This window comes from Scyliorhinus canicula, chromosome 4, assembly GCF_902713615.1.
Source record: "Scyliorhinus canicula chromosome 4, sScyCan1.1, whole genome shotgun sequence".
Lineage (NCBI taxonomy): Eukaryota > Metazoa > Chordata > Chondrichthyes > Carcharhiniformes > Scyliorhinidae > Scyliorhinus > Scyliorhinus canicula.
The window spans coordinates 174,876,770-174,896,388 of NC_052149.1; the positions used below are offsets into that span (position 1 = coordinate 174,876,770).

The 19,619-nt window shown below is 49.0% G+C and overlaps 1 long non-coding RNA gene across 1 annotated transcript; it reads right to left on the reverse strand.

Moving 5' to 3' along the window:
* Window positions 1–349: 349 nt before the first annotated feature.
* On the reverse strand, window positions 350–19,547 carry LOC119965180. The gene is made up of 3 exons (XR_005460445.1): window positions 19,241–19,547; window positions 15,612–15,817; window positions 350–959 (listed from the first exon to the last, which is right to left on the reverse strand). It is a non-coding gene; the product is annotated as an uncharacterized LOC119965180 (long non-coding RNA).
* Window positions 19,548–19,619: the final 72 nt, after the last annotated feature.

Genomic DNA, 19,619 nt, shown 5'->3' on the forward strand with positions numbered 1-19,619 from the left:
AGTGTCGACCAGTAAGGTACCGACCGTGAAGACATGCAGTAGGGATCTACCGCGAGTTGTATATAACGTAACTACAAATAAACCTCATTCTTACTTAATGTGGACTCCCCGTGTCCTTATTAAACTGGTGTTGAGGGGTAAGCTGGTTTGCCATCGACGCTACTACCCACTCAGACGAGCCACCTCCCCGATTTTCTGGACCCAGGTCGGAACCAATTATTTTGTGATGCCTCTGATGGCCAATTGGATGCATTTGATGCCGGTGTAGAAAACTGGAACATGTATGCAGAAAGGATACGTTACTTCTTCCAGGCCAACAACATCACAGAGAATGAGCGCCAGACGGTCATACAGTTGACAACCTTATCAGGTGTCTTATGTACCCGGCAGTGCCAGATACACATTTATTCGACCAGCTTGTGGTACTTGTGGCACACACAACATTTTAACCCAAATCCAGTGATCATTCAAAGGTATCGTTTTCATATGATGGAAAAGCCCCCGGGTGATTCCATCACAAGTTCATATCACGGCTACGGAAGAGTTTTATGAGAACGGAACTGCTTTATCAGATATGCTCCATGATTGTCTGAGATATAAATAATAGAGACACAAAAATAAAACTTTTGGACAAAACCCCCCCGACTTTTCAACAGATGCTACATATCTTGGTCCCAAGAGAGCACAGAACGCGGCATCCAAGAAATACAAGGGATGCAGGTGAATGTTTTGAGGCGTACCCCTTACGTAGTATCCCTATGGCCAGGACCGACCGCTGCAGCGACTCCGGCCTCTGGACAAAGGGCCAGCAGTCGAGATGTGGGACCTCCCTGGACACGGCTGAAAGAGATTCCGGTCCTTGAGCAACTTGTGTGCGTCGGCCTAGGCATAACCGCAGGCAGCAGGAGGGCCAGCACTCCAATCCAGGCAGGTATCGGCCCCGGGGCCAGTCTTTACATCTAGATGACACAAAAGAGGCAAAAGATGAGGCTGAGATACAAAACTGTTTGGCAGTATCCAGTGTGGCTCCTATTCAAGTTCCGATACAGGTAAATGGCCATATGCTCCAAATGGAATGGGGTGCAGGAGCTGCTGTTTCTGTGGTGGCACAGAGCATCTTTGATCTTATTGAAGAGGGTGTGAACACATTGACTTCGGCTAACACATCAGCTCATTTGTCTACTTATAATGAAGATCGACTGAATATTGTGGCGGCAATGCTTATTCCAGTAGCATTACAAAAATAAGTTATGGCCGCCACTCGGTCTGCCTTTGCCTCACTGTCGTGCAAAGAAGCGGCCCTAGCCTTTAGACCGCAATTGGGTACACCAGATGCAGTTGGACTGAAAGTATATCCTCCAATTGGAATCTGGCGGTCTGTGTGAGGTTGTGAGCAAGTTCTGAGATTTTCCAGCCAGGCTTGGGTACAATTAAAGCGGCTGTAGCCAAGATTCAGGTGGACCTGGAAGCCCAGCCCCGATATTTCCGTGCCTGTCTGCCCCGTTCCCTATGCCTTAGTGGAGAGCTTTGTTCTTTTCTTGAATTGGTCAATTACGATTCATTCCAAATTTGTCAACTGTCCTGGCCCCCCTTAATTTGTTCCTCAAGAAGCACGGCCCAGGAAGAGGCATTTTGAAAAGTGAAATGGCGTTTGTCCTCTTCGGGGGGTGTTGATGCATTTTGATCCTTCAAAGCCATTATTCGTCACGTGATTCATCACCGTATGGAATTGGGGCAGACCTTTCGCATTGGATGAGCGATGGCCGTAAACGCCCGATCGCCTTTGCCTCCCAGAAGCTGGCTTTGGCTGAACGCAAGTACACTCCAATAGAAAAATAAGGTCTGGCAGTCGTATTTGGGGTGAAGAGATTTCATCAGTATGTCTATGGCCACCATTTCTTTATCATCAAGGATCACAAGCTGTTACTGGGACTCTTCCATGAAGACAAGGCGACCCCACCAATTGCTTCCACAAGGATTCAGCGCTGTCTTGTTATTGGCTACTTACGAGAACATAGTAACTCGGGTGGCCCCCGCTAAGATGCTGACGGGTCGCAGACTTCCGTTTGCATCTGCTGGACATCAGTGCAAAGGTGCGCCATAACCAAGAGTTGCATGGGCATTGCCCGGTTCGATGGCGACCTCTTTGACACTTCGTACCTGACAACAGACTGTTCATAACTTCACTGACAGTGCTCGCTGGCTCTCTGGGATTGTCATCTGTAAAACAGGACAAGTCTCTTACCAAGTTCGGATGCAGAGGAAACAGATGCGAAGGTATTTCGATCAAGTTCGCACGTGGCAATTGGTCCTTCGTGTGCTTCATCGGAAGAATCCTGTCCTGGGTCCTCCAACTCAATTGCCAAACCAGCCTGCTGTGACGCCTCCAGCCAGTGCCGGCGCTAACCTGCCCAACACTTTACCTTCGGACTCAGACATGGAGACGCAAACGTCTGAGGTCTTGGATGCCGATTCGTCAGTACAGCCGCCTCCTGCCGATCGTCTACCATGGCGTTCCTGCTGCAGGCGACGTTCCCTTTCGAGGTCTACACCACCTAATCCGATGCTTCGGGGACTCGGGGTTTCAGCAGAGCCGATGTCCTCCACCTGCTCCTCCTCGTTGGCCGTCAAGGGTGCCTTTGGACTTTGTGGAGGGAGGTGGGGGAAATATCGTATTCCGCATGAGACGTATGGAGTGGGAATGATTATCTTACTTGTAGTTCTCGCGGAGTACAAGATCCCCCAGTGAGAGGCGGGGGAGCTCCAATCAGCCTTGTATAAAAGGTCAGCCAGTAAGGCACCGACTGTGAAGAGACCCGGTAGGGATCTATCAGGAATTGTATATAACGTAACTGTAAATTAACCAAATTCTTTATTCTTACTCAGTGTGGACTCCCCATGTTCTTATTAAAGTAGCCATGTCTAGATGAGAGGCTGGTGCAAGCACTTCATCTCACTGTTAAGACAGATGATGTCCAACTTCTTGGAAGTCAGTTCACCCATTTTGGGTTTCGCTGAGCTTAGTGTGCACTTCCCTACTGCAAGCCTTCACTGCATGAGAACAGCTAACACTTGGAGCAGCAACACCAGGAGCAACAACAGTAGCAGCACCAGCTATGTTCTGCTTAGCATCCTGCTGCAGAATAGGACAAAGGAGAGAAAAACAAAGATCCTGTTTGAAGAGCTGAAACCCTCACACAAGGTCTGAAAATAAAACCAAACAATCATCACTATCAATATGTGAGCCAAGAAAGAGAGGAGCAGTAAATGGGAGAATTCGGTAGTGAGGATCTACCAGGACTGGAGTGCGGAAGTGGCTAAGCGGCGGGCCAGGTTCAACCGGACGAAGGCGGTGCTTCATGCTAAGCAGGTCAGGTTTGGAATGCTGCAGCCTGCGCGCCTATGGGTGACATACAAGGACCGGCACCATTACTTCGAGTTCCCGGAGGAGGCGTGGGCCTTTGTACAGGCGGAGAAGCTGGACTTGAACTAGGGCCTGGGAACATACTTTGGCCGGCGTTGTTTCCGCTGTGGCTGTTTTGTTCCAACTGTTTCAACTTTTTCAACTTCGAAATGTGTGTTATGTATGCTGGTTTTCTTTTTGCTCTGTTTACGGGTGGGTTTGTCTGTTGGGTATGGTTGTGGGGTAGGTGGGGAGTGTTGGGGGTTTGTGTTCTATATGTTCTCTTCTGTACGGGGCTGGGGATTGAGGGGAAACTGGATTTTGGGGAACTGCGTCAGAAGGATGGGGTGTGGCATTGTGAAAGCGCGGGCTTTCCTCTGGTTTCCCGCGCTGCGGGGCAGGGGGGTGGAGCTTGCGATGGGGGAAGGGCCTCTACGGGTCTTTTTTCCCGCGCTGCAATAATGCCAAGGAGGTGTGGCAAGAGGGGGATGACCCCAAGCCGGGAGGGGATAGGTTTTGGCGGGAGCTTCCGGGGTCAGCAGAAGTCAGCTGACTCACGGAAGTACCATGGAGGGTGCGTCGCGGCTAGGAGGGGTCCTAGCCTGGGGGGGGGGGGGGGGGGGGGGGGGGGGGGGGGGGGGGGGGGGGGGGATACCGGGTTGCTGCTGGAACGACTAGGAAGGAGCCGATGAGGGCCGGGGGGGAAGAGGAGAGGCGCTATCGCCATGGGGAACGGGTCGAGCGGGGTATGCTGGCCTGGGGCGAACATCTGCCAAGCTATGGCTAGTCGGCAGGGGAGGGGGGCGGGTTGCCCTCTGATCCGGCTGATTACCTGGAACGTGAGGGGGCTGAACGGGCCGATTAAGAGAACCAGGGTGGTCTCCCATCTAAGGGGGTTGAAGGCAGACGTGGCTATGCTCCAGGAGACCCACCTGAAGGTGGCGGACCAGGTCCGTCTGAGGAAGGGGTGGGTGGGGCAGGTTTATCATTCAGGATTGGACGCAAAGAACCGGGGGGTGGCGGTTCTAGTGGGGAAGAGGGTGGCGTTTGAGGCGGCTGAGGTGGTGTCGGACAAGGAGGGCAGATATATCATGGTGAGGGGTAGGCTGCAGGGAGAGAAGGTGGTGCTGGTGAACGTATATGCCCCGAATTGGGATGATGCTGGCTTCATGAGGCGCTTGTTGGGCCGCATCCCGGACCTGGAGGCAGGGGGCCTGATCATGGGGGGAGATTTTAACACAGTGCTGGATCCCATACTGGACCGGTCCAGTTCAAGGACGGGTAGGAGACCGGCGGCGGCCAAAGTGCTGAGGGGATACATGGACCAGATGGGAGGGGTGGATCCCTGGAGGTTTGGGAGACCGAGAGCGCGGGAGTATTCCTTTTTCTCTCACGTCCATAGGGTTTATTCCCGGATAGACTTTTTTGTCCTGAGCAGGGGGTTGATCCCGAGGGTGCAGGATGCCGAGTATTCGGCCATAGCGATTTCGGACCATGCCCCGCACTGGATTGATCTGGAGATGGGGGAGGCACGGGACCAGCGCCCACTCTGGCGCCTGGATGTGGGGATGCTGGCGGAGGAGGAGGTGTGTAAGAGGGTTCGGAGAAGCATGGAGGGGTATCTGGTTACCAATGATACGGGGGAGGTCCAGGTGGGGATGGTCTGGGAGACTCTGAAAGCAGTGATCCGGGGGGAGCTGATCTCCATCCGGACCCACAGGGAAAGGAGGGAGAGGAAGGAGAGGGAGAGACTGGTGGGAGAGCTTCTGGAGGTGGACAGGAGATATGCGGAGGCACCGGAGGAAGGGTTGCTGGGAGAACGGCGCAGGTTGCAGGCCAATTTTGACTTGTTGACCACCAGAAAGGCGGAGACACAGTGGAGGAGGGCGCAGGGTGCGGTATATGAGTATGGAGAGAAGGCGAGCAGGATGTTGGCGCATCAGCTCCGTAGGCGAGATGCGGCTAGGGAAATTGGGGGAGTGAAGGATGGGGGTGGAAATGTAGTGCAGAAGGGGACAGAAGTAAACGGGGTCTTTAGGGACTTTTACGAGGGATTGTACCGGTCGGAACCTCCGAGGGGGAGAGAGGGGATGGAGAGCTTCATGAACAGGCTATGTTTCCCAAGGGTTCAAGAGAGGCTGGTTGAGGGGCTGGGGGCGCCGATAGAGTTGGAGGAGCTAGTCAGGGGGATCGGGCAAATGCAGTCAGGTAAGGCCCCGGGGCCGGACGGGTTCCCGGCAGAATTTTACAAAAAATATGCGGACCTGGTGGGTCCCCTGCTGGTGCGAACTTTCAATGAGGCGTGGGAGGGGGGGCTTTTCCCCCGACGATGTCGCGGGCACTGATCTCTTTGATCCTAAAACGGGATAAGGACCCCTTGCAGTGCGGATCATATAGGCCTATTTCACTCCTTAACGTAGACGCTAAGTTGCTGGCGAAGATCCTGGCTACCAGGATAGAGGATTGTGTGCCAGAGGTAATTCATGAAGGTCAGACAGGGTTTGTCAAGGGGCGGCAGCTCAACACGAATGTGCGGAGACTGCTCAATGTTATCATGATGCCGGCAGTGGAGGGGGAGGCGGAGATAGTGGTGGCGCTGGATGCAGAGAAGGCGTTTGATAGAGTTGAGTGGGGTACCTATGGGAGGTGCTGGAGAGGTTTGGATTTGGGGAGGGATTCATCAAATGGGTGAGGCTGCTTTACGCGGCGCCGATGGCGAGTGTAGTCACAAATGGAAGGAGATCGGAGTATTTTAGGCTTTATCGTGGGACCAGGCAGGGGTGTCCCCTGTCCCCCCTGCTCTTTGCACTGGCGATTGAACCGCTGGCCATGGCGTTGAGGGGGTCAGGAAGTGGAGGGGTCTGGTGGGGGGGGGGGGGGGGGGGGGAGGAGCACCGGGTATCGCTGTATGCAGACGACCTGCTGTTATATGTGGCGGACCCAGAGGGGGGAATGCCGGGGGTGATGGAACTGTTAGCGGAATTTGGGGGCTTCTCGGGCTATAAGCTGAACTTAGGAAAGAGCGAGGTATTTGTAGTGCACCCGGGAGATCAGGAGGAGGGAATTGGGAGGCTCCCCTTCAGGAGGGCAGTGAAGAGTTTCAGGTACCTGGGGGTGCAGGTGGCCAGGAGTTGGGGGGCTCTTCATAAGCTTAACTTCACCAGACTAGTGGAACAGATGGAGGAGGAATTTAAAAGGTGGGACATGGTGCCGCTATCGCTGGCGGGCAGAGTGCAATCCGTCAAAATGACAGTTCTCCCGAGGTTCTTGTTCCTCTTCCAGTGCTTGCCCATCTTTATCCCTAGGGCCTTTTTTAAAAGGGTGACCAGCAGCATCATGGGATTTGTTTGGGCGCATGGCACCCCGAGGGTGAAGAGGGTCTTCTTGGAGCGGAGTAGGGATGGGGGGGGGGCTGGCGTTGCCCAACCTCTCGGGGTATTACTGGGCAGCCAACGTGTCGATGGTGCGTAAGTGGGTGATGGAGGGGGAGGGGGCAGCATGGAAACGGATGGAGAGAGCGTCCTGTGGGGATACAAGCCTGGGGGCCCTGGTAACGGCGCCGTGGCCGCTCCCTCCCACGAGGTATACCACGAGTCCGGTGGTGGCGGCTACCCTCAAGATTTGGGGGCAGTGGAGGCGACATAGGGGAGAAGTGGGGGGCTCGATGGAGGCTCTGTTAAGGGGGAACCATAGGTTCGTCCCGGGGAACATGGATGGGGGATTTCGGGGATGGTATAGAGCGGGCATTAGACAGCTGAAGGACCTGTTTATCGACGGAAGGTTTGCGAGCCTGGGGGAGTTGGAAGAGAAATTTGGGCTCCCGCCGGGAAACATGTTTAGATATCTGCAGGTAAAGGCATTTGCTAGACGGCAGGTGGAGGGATTCCCTGCGCTCCCCGCGAAGGGGGTGAGTGACAGGGTGCTCTCGGGGGTCTGGGTCGGGGAGGGGAAGATATCCGATATCTACAAGCTTATGCAGGAGAAGGAAGAGGCGTCAGTAGAGGAGCTGAAAACGAAGTGGGAGGGGGAACTGGGGGAACAGATCGAAGACGGGACATGGGCTGATGCCCTGGAGAGGGTAAATTCTTCCTCCTCGTGTGCGCGGCTTAGCCTCATCCAATTCAAGGTGCTGCATAGGGCCCACATGACTGGGACGAGGATGAATAGGTTCTTTGGGGGTGAAGATAGGTGTGCCAGGTGCTCGGGGAGTCCAGCGAACCATGCCCATATGTTCTGGGCATGCCCGGCATTGGAGGAGTTCTGGAAGGGGGTGGCGAGGACGGTGTCAAGGGTGGTGGGATCCAGGGTCAAGCCAGGATGGGGACTCGCGATCTTTGGGGTTGGGGTAGAGCCGGGAGTGCAGGAGGCGAAAGAGGCCGGTGTGCTGGCCTTTGCGTCCCTAGTAGCCCGGCGAAGGATTTTGCTACAGTGGAAGGACGCGAGGCCCCCAAGCGTGGAGACCTGGATCAATGACATGGCGGACTTTATTAAGCTTGAGAAGGTTAAATTCGCCCTGAGAGGATCGGTGCAAGGGTTCTTTAAACGGTGGCAACCTTTCCTCAACTTTCTGGCTCAACGATAGGGTACTGGGACAGTAGCAGCAGCAACCCGGGGGGGGGGGGGGGGGGGTTGATTATGTTAGCTTATTTTATTTAAATTTGATTTATCTAATTTTAATTTATGGTTAAGTTCTCTTGTTTGGGGGGGGGGGGGGTGGGGGAATGTGATACATGTGATGTTACGGTATGGGGGGAATTGTGGGTGTTATGGGGCTGTTAGTTGCATATTACTGCTTTTTACTATACTTTTTGTTATATTTTCTGCAAAAAATTCCAATAAAAAAATTAAAAAAAAAAAAAAAATCAATATGTGAGGCTCAGGATTTTACAGCCGGTCATTGCTGACATCTGCCACCTCATGGAACAAATCTTGCTTACTCATTCGGCAGGCATTTTCAGCGGCCATCAAGGTGGCTGTCATTGGAGAGTCCAACCAGTCATCCTGCTCTCCCATCCTTGGTTGTCTGCCTCTCTCTGGAGTTATACAATGCAAGGAGGGAAAGTAGAGTTGAGTGTGAGGAACAGATCGTGTGGAGAAGATGGAATGGCAGGTGTTAGAGGGTGATGCATGGTTGTACTATAGCACAAAGATGAGGGAGAATGCGAATGTTGGCTATTCAAATGGGAATGTGAGGAGATGCCGCGACAGAGTCCATAGAACATAGAACATAGAACAGTACAGCACAGAACAGGCCCTTCGGCCCTCAATGTTGTGCCGAGCCATGATCACCCTACTCAAACCCACTTATCCACCCTATAACCGTAACCCAACAACCCCCCCTTAACCTTACTTTTTTTAGGACACTACGGGCAATTTAGCATGGCCAATCCACCTAACCCGCACATCTTTGGACTGTGGGAGGAAACCGGAGCACCCGGAGGAAACCCACGCACACAGGGGGAGGACGTGCAGACTCCACACAGACAGTGACCCAGCCGGGAATCGAACCTGGGACCCTGGAGCTGTGAAGCATTTATGCTAACCACCATGCTACCCTGCTGCCCAGCATAGAATCCCAATAGCGCAGGAGGCCATTCGGCCCATCAAGTCTGCACTGACCCACTGACCCAACCTAGATCTACATAGAAGCTAACACATCATAAATGAGCTTTACAAAAACTTTTAAATAATGTGGATTTTTTGACAATAATGGTGAAATTTGACATTCTGCAAATATAAAATAGTTTTTCAGGGTAAGAAAGGTTTTTGGCAGCAATTATGAACTTAGTGTACAGTTGCAAACCCTGTACACACCATTCACCAAGGTTTAACTTCAAGAGTTTTTACAGGAATACTAACAACGTAGATTAACAACTTCTAATTAAATAACACTTTTAACATAATTGGGCATAACTTTTGTGGAGTGGCAATCACAGTTGGATTGTAACATTGCTCCCATCACAGCCTTCTTCGAGGCTATGTCCAAAGTGGTGGGGGTGAGGGTGGAGCCATGCCCGATAGTGGCAGTCTTCGGGGGTTTCAGACCAGCCAGATCTATTCCTGGGGAGGAGGGTGGACGCCCTTGCCTTTGCCTCCCTGATCGCCCGGCGTAGAATCCTGTTTGGCTGGCGGTCAGCAGCACCGCCCAGAGCTGCAGACTGGCTGTCCGACCTCTCGGAATCTCTCCAAATGGAGAAAATCAAATTCGCCATCTGAGGGTCGGACGACGGCTTCCACAGAACGTGGGAGCCAGTCATGCAATTGTTCCGGGACCTGTTTGTGGCCAACGTACAAGAGGAAGAATAGTCGGGTGGCCAAGAATCAGGGGAAAGTGGACGGGAATCGGGGGAAGGTAGCTGGGAAGGGGGGGGGGGGGGGGGGGGGGGGCTACGGGTTCGTTATGGGGGTTTGATGGCTAGCTAAGGCCCAAAACCAAACTGTAAATAAATGCCTATAAACATGTGCCTCGGCCATATTGGGGAATGTAAAATATGTAAGCCGGCTAAAGGGGACGGCCACAGCTGTTATTACGAAGATGCTTACCTGTAAATATACATGTTAAATTTTGCGTGTTTTTTTTCGTTTTTTTCTCTCTAATAATTTGTTATTTGTTCAATATAAAATATGAAAACTCAATAAAAAACATTTTAAAAAAAAACTTTGCTCCCATCTACCTACACTAAAATGTAACCGTTCCTTTTTTGCCCGGATTTCCGACTCTCTTGTCAAGCGAGTCAGGACAAAGGAAGTACTAGCTAACTAGCTAAAGGGGCAGCATGGTGACACAGTGGTTAGCACTGCAGCCTTATGGCACCAGGGACCCGGGTTCAATTCCAACCTTGGGTGACTGTGTGGGATTTGTACGTTCTCCCCGTATCTGTGTCGATTTCCTCCGGTGCTCCAGTTTCCTCTCTCAGAAAGATGTGCAGGTAGGTGGATTGGCCATGCTAAATTGCCCCTTACTGTCCAAAGTTTGGGTGGGGTTACGGGATGGGGTAAGGGAGTTGGCCTAGGTAGGGTGCTCTTTCAGAGGGTCGTTGCAGATTCAATCCTTTTGCACTGTAGGGATTCTAATGTCGAGGAGGCAGGTTGAAAGGTCCAGGCACTTTTTAAGTTTGTAATGTGTGGGCAGGATGGAGGGGTACCAGTATGTGGGGAGGGGTGGTGAGGGGAGGGTAGTCAGTGGGATCGGTAGTCGAGGAAGGGTTGGGGCATAGCTAAGGACGGAGGCAGCTGATGGGGTGTGAGGGCTGGTCCCATGAGGGCGTTTAGTTGAGAGGTGGGGGCAGTGGTGCTCAGCACCTTAGTTGTTACTCAGGAGTTCGAACTTTTCCTGGGTAACTATTTCTGTAAGACAGTTGAACCATCCAAAGACTCCAACTTAAATCAGAATATGAGATGGTTCCCAGTGCAGGGTAATTGCCCAATGGAAGTTTGAACTTCACACACAATTGGTTTACAGTCCTTATGATTAGATTAGATTTAGATTTGTCATGTGTACTGAGGTACAGTGAAAAGTATTGTTCTGCATACAGTCCAGGCAGATTGTTTCATACATGAAAAACATCGGACATACGATTAATACACAATGTAAATACATATGGACTTCCAGGGATGGGAAGGGCAGCACGTCTTTGGGGTACCTCCCCAGTACAACTCCTGGAGATCAGAGGTTATGAGCACTTTAAAGGGGCATTATAAAACAAGACACGGATCCACATAGGGAGATATTAGGGCAGATGGCCAAAATCTTGATCAAAGTCGTAGACTTTACCGAGCATTTTAAAGGGAGATATAGAGATGGGGTGATTAAAATTGGGGATGTCCAAGAGGCCAGAATTAGAGAACAGCAAATATCTCAGAGAATTGTGGGATTGAAGGAGATTGCAGAGATAGAGATTGGTGAGCCATTGAGGGATTGGAAAACAAGGATGATCATTTTAAAATGGATGCATTGTTCAGTCAGCATATGGATGATGAGTAAATGGGACTTGATACGAGAAAGGACACCAGCAGCTTTATAATTTTAGATGGCCTCCAGGGAGGAATATGGGAGGATGGCCAGGAGTGCATTGGATAGCCAAGATTAAAGGTTACAAAAGGTATGGACGAGAGTTTCAGCAGCAGAGATCAGTTGAGGCATAGGCAGCTCTACGATCAGGTAATAGTATAGATGTGGATTTGATGTGGAAATAGGCAGTGATGGTGTGGCTATACGGTTGAAAGCTCATCTCTGATAAATGTTGATACCTGGTTGCCGACAGTCTAGTTCAACATGTCAGGGGTAGAGATATTGCCAGTGACCAGAGTTTGTAGTGGGGACCAGAAATAATGGCTTCAATCATCCCTATGTTTAAATGGAGGAAATTTATACTTATTCAGTATTGAATATCTGCCATGTTGTCTGGTACATTTGAAGCAGTGTAGAGGCTCAAAAAGGTAGTGTTGAGGCAGAGCTGGGCATCATCAATGTACGTGTGAAAGCCTACAGCAATGAAGTCACTGAAGGACAGCACGCAAATGACAAATAGAAAGCAGCCAAGGATAAATCCTTAAGGACAACAGGGGTAATTGTGTGGGAATGGAAGAGGAGCTATTGCAAGCGATTCTCTGTCTATAGCTAGATAGATTAGAATGGAACAAGACGAGTGCAGTCACACTCAGCTGGGTGACAGAGGTGAGGCACTGGAAGAAGATGGTGTGGTCAACATGCAAGGGAGGTTGTTTACCACTCTCACAGTCACATGTCATTTGTGACTAAGAGATATTTTGGTTATGTGACAGGGGCGGAAACTGGATTGAAAGGATTCAAACATTGAGTTCTTGAAAAATGGACATTGACGTCGGAGGCGACTACAGGTTCACGGAATTTGGTGAAGAGAGGGACTTTGGAAACAGGGCGCTACTTTGGAAGAAAGTTGGGGGGGGGGGTTAAAGGAAATTTGGCTTGGTGGGCTATGGGAAGTCAAGAGCCAAGGTGATTGATCGGATGATTTCAATCTTAGTGACAAAGGCACCAAATGATGCATTGCGTCATGATGATTTCTTTGAGTCAAAAATCGTTGAGCTGTCGAACAAAAACCAGTGGCAAGTAAGGCTTGTTTCACAGTCAATGTAGCTGATTCCAATTGTGAGAGGAGGAGGGGGATATTGGGCGCATGGAGGGAAGTAGCAAGAAGACACTGGCAGCAAGCTGGAAGATCGTTGTGAGACACTGAAGAGAATTTCTTCTGCTACTTCGGGCCCCACATCAATCATAAAAAACAAAAGATTTATCCTTTTAGAGAGGTCTGCAGCTGTTTCTTTAAGGACAATTCATTTGGATTCTTCATACTGAAGAAAGTAGGAAAAGCATGCACTCTGCACACATTCCTCCACAAGGCTGCAATAGTGTCTTATTGTAGATATTGAATTCAGATACTTAAACAGCCTCCTGAGTGCAAGTCCTAGGTGTCCATTTATATTCAATATGAATTCAAGCAGGAAAATAGGTGCAGAATGCTCCAATATTTTCCTCTGCCAGTCCTCCGAAAATCCTCCCCTAAATCTCCTTGCGTGCGGCACTACAGAAAATTGGCCAGTAGATATGAAGGTTCAGATAAATAAATTCTGGTTTAACTCTACAATAGCTGCATAAAATATAAATATGAATGTACTTGTTTGAAAATTCAATCAGCAGAGATTACTAATATGTAATGACTATCTTTAAACATCCATTAGATTGGTAGGAAAAAGCTAACTGTATGGGTCATTAGGGCGGCATGGTGACACAGTGGTTAGCACTGCTGCCTCACAGCTCAAGCGACACAGGTTCAATTCCGGCCTCGGGTAACTGTCTGTGTGGAGATTGCACTTTACCCCCGTGTATGCATAGGTTTCCTCCCATAGTCCAAAGGTGTGCAGGTTAGGTTGATTGGCCATGCTAAATTGCCCCTTAGGGTTCAAAAGGTTAAGTTAGGTTAGGGGATAGGGTGGAGGCATGTACTTAGGTAGGGTGCTGTTTCCAAGGGCTGGTGCAGACTCGATGGAATATAGAACATACAGTGCAGAAAGAGGCCATTCGGCCCATCGAGTCTGTACCGACCCACTTAAGCCCTCACTTCCACCCTATCCCCGTAACCCAATAACCCCTCCTAACCTTTTTGGTCACTTAGGGCAATTTATCATGGCCAATCCACTTGATCTGCACGTCTTTGGACTGTGGGAGGAAACCGGAGCACCCGGAGGAAACCCATGCAGACACGGGGAGGATGTGCAGACTCCGCACAGACAGTGACCCAGCGGGGAATCGAACCTGGGACCCTGGCGCTGTGAAGCCACAGTGCTATCCACTTGTGCTACCGTGCTGCCCTCTATGAAGGCTCTGCACGTAAATTCTATGATTAGGAACATTGGTTAAATGGTCTAGTCCATCAAGCCACAAGTTAAATTTCCACTAAACATACAGCAATGATGTACATGAAATAACTGAAATCCCTTTGTTAAAACTAACAAGAGAAACTCTTCAATTACGAATAAACTGTATTGCTTGCCATAATGGAATACACAGAGAAAAAAGTGTTTTGTATAAGAATAATCGATTTAATGGAAAACTTTCGAAGCGTGGTAGCAAGCGGGAACTGCCGCGATGCTCCTGGCGCTTAATCTGGCGAGGCCGTCACTGGTCTCAAAAATTAATTGGTCTACTTAAATCAAACGTTAATGTGTTGGGACGGTGCCCACCAGCTTCCCACCAAGAGGAATCAGCACTTAAACAGATCCCACAGAGCAAACCCCACACTTTGCAGCTATGCCACCGAGGAGACCAGCACCATAATCTGGGGATGCCGACATGACCAGATTGTTGGAGGGTCAGCCACAGGGCAGCCAATGTCGCCTGGGAGGAAGCAGCAGGGGCGTCAGCTCAGGGAGCATGACCAGGAGGGACGGCACCCAGAGCCATAAAATCAACAACGGGTGGATTAGCATAAGCTATGTGGCACAGATACCCACAGGAATCCACTTGGGAGGTGTGAAGTGCTCACTTAGCTACAATTGCCAATTCCCGATTAGCAATAGACTTCAGCCGCACAGCCAGATATCCCAACGATCAATGGGAGTTATGGGTGGCTGTGGAGACAGGTAGGCAAGGGTTGCCCCCGTTATGGGTACACACAATCCAGCGGGTCGTGAGACACTACCCCCTCTCAGCCAAATGGTGAACCCTCGGCCTTCCTCCGATGGCGACACCCGCCCCCCCCCCCCCCCCCCCCCCCCCGAACCGAGGCCGGCAGCCCCCCACTATGGGGGGGGGGGGGGGCTAACCCACTACCTCCCCATCCCCCCCTCGCCCCGAGCACTGGGGCAGTCACGCCAAAGCCTCCAGACTCGTTGCCCAGGAACAAAGATGGCTACTCACTTCCTCGGAATCCCACAACAGCCATTTCGCCAGCTTCATGTTATTAAAAAGGTGTACTAATGGCACCTGGTTGACCACATGCTGGGGAGGCAGTTAGATATCGGGAGGCCGTTAAATATGGCAGGGGCTAGGTTGCCATCGTTAATTGTATGGAGATTGGCTTCAAGTGATTATTGGTTTCTCGCCACACCTTGGCAGGATCCTGATTTCGCCAATGGGAGCAGGCCAGTTACACCACAAACTGATCAACATCCGAAGTAAATTCAGGATTGATCAATCTGGAGTAGTTATATATCTGGATGAGGGCTCTTAGAGAATGCGCTGAAATTATTCAAGATATATCAGGTCTTGTAAAGGTGTGCATGAGAGGAGTTTCTGTGTAAAAACGTGCTTATCGCTCAAAACAGATACAGAACATAAGCTGACACTGCAGCTAAATACTGGGGGGATACTGCATTGCTGGAGGTGCTGACTTTTGAAAGAAAAGTTGAATCAAGTCTCCAGTTTATTCGGTGAATTTTAAGTATTACATGATAATTTTTTTTGAAGCAAAATCAATTTTACTGGTGTCCTTCCAACATTTATTCCTCCAGCAAGACTACCAAGGACAGACCGAGGAGTCATTCATCACACTGTGCTTTGGGTGACCTAACATGTAACTGTGATTAAAACTTCAAAAAATAATTCATTTGCTTTGAAAAGTTTGGAATTTCCTGAGAGCATGTCTCTATTTTTATATATGCTGAATGGCTAATCTTTACGTCCGTAAAAGATTCATGAGCAAATTCAGAACTGATGGCACGAACCTACCTCTTTATTATTAAGGACCAGTGAGCAGTGTCGTTTGTCCATTTCATTCAATCATGTTAATATCTCTCAACTTTGAGAAGCTGCAGTGATGCAGTATTTAGGAATTCTGAAGAATGATACAGGTCCACATACTAAGCTCCAGATTCACCTACGGTAAGAGACAAATGTCCAAGCACGCTTTCAAAATGATACAGTGCAAGGAAACCCTAAATAGGAAAAAGGGGAAAAGTCCATCAACTAAAGAAGCATAACATACACAATATAAAATTATAATTCTTTCAACCATGAGGCAGAAATAGGAGGGCACTTGTTAAAGGAACACTATCTTCATGGAATATTTTTAACACTTTAGTACACTGGACTAAATAGCTGGCTTTTAAAGCAGACCAACCTCCCCGAACAGGCGCCGGAATGTGGCGACTAGAGGCTTTTCACAGTAACTTCATTTGAAGCCTACTTGTGACAATAAGCGATTTTAATTTTCAAAATGCAACAGGATTCAATAAATCTCATGTAACAACCTCCTGAGTGTGTTGAATGTCAATGCTATTCTCCTTTGGCAACAAAAGAAAACAAAAATTGGTTGATAGAAACTGCAAACCTCAGGAAGATATCAAAGGATGAAATCAAGTCAACAAAAATGCAGCAAATGGAATTCAATCTGGAGAACAGGTGGATAATGCGTTCAGTGAGGGCAAACAAAGCAAGGGAATATGCAATAAACACTGCGATTCTGAGAAGCGTAGAGGAACAAGGGGACCTTGGAATGCATGTCTATATATCCCTGAAAGTAGCAGGATAGGCATCCAGAAGGCATATGGGAGACTTTCCTTTCCAGGCTGAGGTCTGGAGTACAAGAGCAATGGGTAGTTATGCTAGAATTATATAAAACACACCTAGTTTTCTATAGACCCAAAGCTAGAGTACGGTGTACATTTCTGGTGACAGTATTGCAGGAAATATGAGAATCAACAACAATTTATATGGCATCTTTCACATAATAAAAAGCACTTCACAGGAGCATTAAAGAACAATATACGACAATGAGCTACAAAAGGAAATATTAGGTCAGATGACCAAAGGAAGAAATCAAGAGAGGCATTGAGATTCTGGGGTGAGGGCGGTGGGCAGGGGCAAGGCAACTGAAATCACAGTCACCAATGGTGCAGCAATTAAAATCAGGAATATTCAAGAAGCCAGGAGCAGAAACACAATGGTGTTTCCAATAAGATAACAATTGGCATAATGCCAAAAAATGTATTAGAACGGATGACTAAAACTTTGTTCAAAAAGGCAAATTTTAAGGAGGGTTTTAAAGGAGAAGTGGAGTGATGGAGAGGTTTCAGGAGATAATTCCAGTGCTTCGATACGAGATGGCTGAAGGAGATAAACTCTGGTCTCAGATGCAAGAAATGCAAAATTCTGACCCAATCCCTTCTTCGAATCTTAACTCTCAATGTGTATTCACAATACCCTTCAACCTTCTGATTTCTGATGCTGCTCTAACCAGGATTCTAGTCCCCACCGAGCAAACAGCCTCACCTGTCTCCAATATTCTCCCTCTGCTTGGACCTCTACCTTCTTATCCTCTCTTCATCTTTTCATCAAGTACTGCGGGCCTGATATCAGTTATCTCAATTTCCCTGATTTCTCCCTTATTCACTCTAATCTAGCTCCCTCTGACCGTGCTACACTCCGTTCTCTCAGGTCCGACCCTAACAATGTTATTAAACTTGCCAACAAAGGTGATGATGTAGTTATCTGACGTACTGGCCTTTACCTTGCAGAGGCTGAAAACCAATTCTCTTGGACACCACCAGTGAACATTAAGCCATTGTTTTCAGGTCTGTCAATGATCTCATCCAACTCCAAACAGCTCACTTCTACCTCATTCCCAGAATGCACACCAGGACTGACCTTTCAGACACATTATTCCAGCCTATTTCTGCCTGATGGAACTCTTTATTTTCTCCTCTTGTCCAGCTGCTTCTCACCTACATCTGTTACTCTTCCGATGCCCTCCATCACTTTACTTTCCAATTTCCTGGCTTTGGCCTTCACCTACTCACCTTGGACATCCAATCTCTCTTACACATCCATCCACAACCGGGGCATTCTTGGGATTCTCAGCTTCTTCCTTGAATGGACGCAAGTCCAAACAGTTAACATCCACCACCATCCTACTCTGTTTGTCTGAACTACTTCGAACATTGAACAACTTCTCCTTTAACTCAACTCACTTCCTCCAAATAAAAGGTATTGCTATGGCTCCCACATGGCACCTAGCAGTCTGTCATTTTGTAGGAAATGTCAAACATCCTTTTCTCGAGTCCCACACAAGCCGGCTCCCTCAACATTTTTCCAGTACATTGATGATTGTTTCCTGCTCTGAATTGGAAAATTTCATAAATTCTGTTTGTAATTTCCACCTTTCTCTCACCTTCACGTCCATTTCGGACTCTTCCTTGACTTCTCTGACTCCATTTCTGGTGATAAATTAACATTCTTTATAAGCCACTGATTCCTGGGCTACCTTGATAACACTTTCTCATACCCTGCTTCCTTTAAGGATTTCATTCTATCCTCCCAGTTTCCCGATGACAGCTGTTCAGATTATGCTGTGCTCCATGATTTTTAAAAATATATTAAATATGTCTTTTTCCTCAACCAAGGATTCCACTTCATGCACTGCCCTGCACATTTCCCTGCACCCCCCACAACCAGTCAGTCAAGGTGTTCAACTATGTTCTTCCATTTCCTAGTTTCGCCCTCACTCCTTCCCACCCACCCAAGCCATGATACAATTCCCCCTGTTCTCACCTTCCACCCCACCAGCCTCCATATTCAAAAGATCATCCATTGCCATTTCTGCCACCTTAAGCATAACGTCACCACCAAACACATTTTCTCTTCCCTTCCCCTTTTAGCATTCCAAAGAGATACCTTGGTGTACTCCTCAATCATGCGTAACATCCATTCCTCTTCACATAACACCTTTCTGTGCAGGTGCATGGGGTGCAACATCTGCCATTTTATTTCCTCCCTCCTCACTTTCAAATTCCTCAAACACTCTTTCCAGGTGAAGCAGCAATTAGCATGTTCTCCTTTGAATTCAGTATATGGTATTTGTTTTCCGCAAATGCAGTCTGCTCTACAATAAGACCAAACGCAGATTGGATGACCAATTTGAAGAACACCTCAGTGACTCTGAGCTTCTAGTCAGGTCCCATTTTAATTCTTCACTTTGCTCTCACATTTACCTTTGTCCCCAGCCTCCTAAAGTTCTCAAACGAAATTCAACACAAGATTGAGAAACAGCACATTATCTTTTCACAAGATATTTTACAGCTTTCCAGACTTCAAATTGCATTCAATATCAGACCTCAGCTCCCATTTTGTTTCCTGTCTCTTTGCAGATTTCCCATTGTCATTCCCATCACCACTCGTGCATCCTTTGCTTCACTTGTCCCATTGGTCTTTGCACCCCCAATCTGTCTGCCACCCTAACATTTCCTGTTATTCTCTCTCCCAACCCCCTTACTTCAAACATATTCCATCTCTAGCTTTTCCCAGTTCAGATGTAAAACGAAACGTTCGCTCTGCTCCTCTCTTCACAGGTGATGCCTAACCTGCAGCTGAATATTCCCAGCACTTTATTAAAGCAATTTGGAGATGTCTGCAGAGCCATCAGCAATACAAGGAAACACAAATCCTGCCTGAAACAGGAAGGTGTCGCCCAACGTTCCGAACACCACCTGTTGAAATTGAGGAGTCAATGGCAGCGAAAAACCCCACAGGCTGATGGAAGTTGTAGTCTCCCCACCCCCTCTTTATTGCGCAGCGGACTACAACCCCCAGAATGCAACGCACTGCCCCACCCACCCCGGGGGCGGGTGGTGGCTGCGGCTGCGTCCGCCACAGTGGAGGTGCGTCGTCATCATGGCCCACGGCCGGGAGGGAGGCGGGGCCGCATCACCATGGCGATGAGCGCGAGAACGGGACGATGAT